This window comes from Nematolebias whitei, chromosome 6, assembly GCF_014905685.2.
Source record: "Nematolebias whitei isolate Nwh7 chromosome 6, NemWhi1, whole genome shotgun sequence".
Lineage (NCBI taxonomy): Eukaryota > Metazoa > Chordata > Actinopteri > Cyprinodontiformes > Rivulidae > Nematolebias > Nematolebias whitei.
Window position 1 is genome coordinate 42,138,333 of NC_056503.1, and position 3,341 is coordinate 42,141,673.

A 3,341-nucleotide genomic window follows, 5' to 3' on the forward strand; every position below is an offset into this window, starting at 1 on the left:
TTACACAATCAGTCATATTATCAGTAAAATGAGAAATTGAGTTAATTCCTTAACTCTCATAATGCCAAAGTTTTCAAATCACAGTTTTACAGCAACAGCATCAAAGAGTTTCTTAAACTGGTTTATGGCTTTTGGGTTTGGTGTGCAACCCCAGGATTTTGAGTGGCCCCCACAAGGCCTTCCTAATAAAAAATACATTTTGGGAGGTGTCACTGTATGTAAACCACAGAGAGGTGTACCACGTAGAAAGATGGCGACAACAAATCTCAGTCAGCACCATCAGTGGCATCGCTAATGTTTCTCTACTTCAGTGCAAAAGACATTCATGGATTCAGAAGTACCAAATGATCTTTTGTCAAAATACTCCCAAATCTAGTAATCCTCTGGCAGTTCAAGAATGTAAATAATACATATTTACTCAGGTACTTTTACAGTAATGCTATAATGACTTTGAACACTTTAGTTCACGAGAGATTTCAGTCATTTCACAATTCACAGCATCCCTGAAACTGTCACTGAACTGTTAAATTGAACTTTTATGTATTCCTATATACTGTCTGCAATGGTTACTCCTGCAGGTGACAGGGTACGGCAGCCCAAGCATGAAAATATTTATTTGATATCTCACAGTGTTGGCAGTTGAATAACTCCCTTATGTAAAACCTAATCATGAACTTGAATATGCCAATTAAAGGTTAAAATAAATAAATACAAAGGAGTACAACTACACTTTTGCAATATTTACACAATGCAATATTCAGTAGAGTTAAGCTTGAAACATCAGTAGAGAGAGTAAAATATATACTGATATATAATATACTGTAATTATTGAACAAGGTCCAAATAGTCATATTACTGGCTACACTTCAGCATCAACTAGAAAATGTAGAGATGCTGATAAAGTGGTTGGGTTACCGATTCTTTATAAATACAGACACAATTTATTGACAAAACTGATGAGAGGAGCTTTCTTATGAGACTAAGGTTCACTCTAATCACAAGCTGGTAGAAAAAAATATATAATACTTTAATTTAGATAATTTCTTATCAACAAAAGCTGGGAAATATGAACACATAACCCCCATCCTGGCTTCTCTCCAGTGGCTTCCTGTCCACTTCTAGATTGATTTTCAGATTTTATTGCTTGTTTTTAAAGTTTTAAAAGATCAGTCCCCGTCATACTTTGTATTTATGCGATCTTCTTAACATCTTCACTCCAATAAGAGTATTACGGTCTACCAACCAGATTCTCTTCGATGTACCCAGATCCAAACTGAAATCCAGAGGTGATCGTGTTTTTGTGGTTTCTGCTCCAAAACTGTGAGATCGTTTACCTGACCGTTCAAAGACCGCTGAAACTGTGGAGACTTTTAAAACTTTGCTCAAGACATCTTTTTCCTTGGTGTTTGATCCATGGCAAAGTTTGAGAACCAGTTAGAGCTGATTGTTCTTGTTGTTGTGTGTTGTATTACTTTTCTTGAATTTCCTTAGTGGCACAAGATGTAAAGCGTCAAAGTTCAGTCTGGTCATCTGGACGGTTTCTTTCTTTCTTTCTTTTTTTGACACATTTCATCCTTCATCCAAAGGACTTCATCAGTCTGAAAAGCCACAAGCAGCACACCCACATAGTGGACCAAGCAGTCTGCTGATGATAAGATGGTTTCTGAGGCCCACTCTCTCCCCCTGCTGACTCCTTTGAGGCAGCCATAACCAAAGTGGTTCAAAACATCAAAGTTCATCAGACTGATGAAGTCCTTTGGATGAAGGACGAAACGTCCCCAAAAACAAAACAAAACAAAAAAAGTTAATCTGACCTGACTGAACTTTGTTGGATTTTCTACCTGGATTATTGAGCATGAACTTTGATGTTTTGAACCACTTTGGCAATGGCTGCCTCAGAGGAATCGACGGAGGAGAGGGCAGACTCCAGAAACCATCTTATCACCAGCAAACTCTTTAGTCCACTATGTGCGTGTGCTACTTGTGGGACAGCTTGTTGCAGCTCTTTGAACTGATGAAGTCCTTTGGATGAAGTAAAAAATGTCTCAACAACAACAAGAAACTGTCCAGATGACCTGACTGCACTTTGTACGATGTAAAGCACTTTGGTCAACTTTTGCTGTTTTTATATTCTGTTTGAAGAAATTGACATTGGCAACTTTGTTTGCCTTTTTTTCTTATGTTATAGAAATATTTTTATCCTGTTGTTGTTTTTTTTCTTGTCTAAATGTGTTCAAGGTACAGTATATAAATTGCAAATAAAAGCCCAAAATTAAGAATGAGTAAAGTGTTGAAAGTCCTCTGTAACATGGTCCTGCATCAGAGACATTCAAACAATCTTATTTCACATTTACCAAAGTGACTGCACACAGAGAGTGGTCCATTTCAAAATCCAGAGCTCAAGGTTGTTTTTAGCACCGTTGCTGGAGAGCTCACATAGACTGCTTTCTAAGGTTGGACACCACATTTTCCTCAACTAGTTTATTTCATGCAGCTTTCTGGGCAGAAAACTGGAGTTTCTTTCGCATCACTCCGATGGATTTGTGATATCTTAATACACCACTCTGAACTGTGTTTTAATGAATGGACTACTATTTGCCAGCTCTCATTTAAAGTTTATTATATTCTCTTAACTTGAAAATGAATTTAAAGCTACAAACACTAGTGAGGTATATAAAACAATATTTATTCATGTGCTGGTATTATACTTCTAAAGTTGTAACTTACAATAAAAATAGGAAAAAAGAGACAGAAAATGTGTTTTTGTCTTCTGGGCATGACTTATATTACTGAAACAGTTTCTAATAAAAATCCATGCAGGGGTAAAGCTGTAGCCTGTGTTGATTTGACAAGCACATAACTTAAATCTGCATGGCTGTGCTTCACATCTGCAGGGCAGTTTCCATGCAAAATGCTGTTGACCTCTCTTGGCATAAGATGGAATATTGATCTTCCATTCTTGATGACAACCAAGGGTCAGATGTAATCGATCCAAATCGGTTGGAGCACCAACTTTTGCTGATAAGCTTCAGGAAATTATGCAGTGAGGGACACACGGCATGGCGAGAGGACACAGATTCAACATAAAGCGTATGTAAAAACACAATCACTGAAAACCTAACACGTGTATGAAGAAGATAAAGTAGCTGCTGCTTTTGCTTTGATGCACTAAACTACTGCGGAGGCTGAAGAAGCAAATTCAAAGACTGCCTGTCAAAACGAGCATCTCATAAGTTTAGAAGGAAAAACACTGGCTTTCAAGTGTGTGTGTGTGTATGTGTGTGTTTGCTTTGCTTTGCTTTACAAACGGAAACTGAGCTGAACACTGTTTGTGCCGTTTC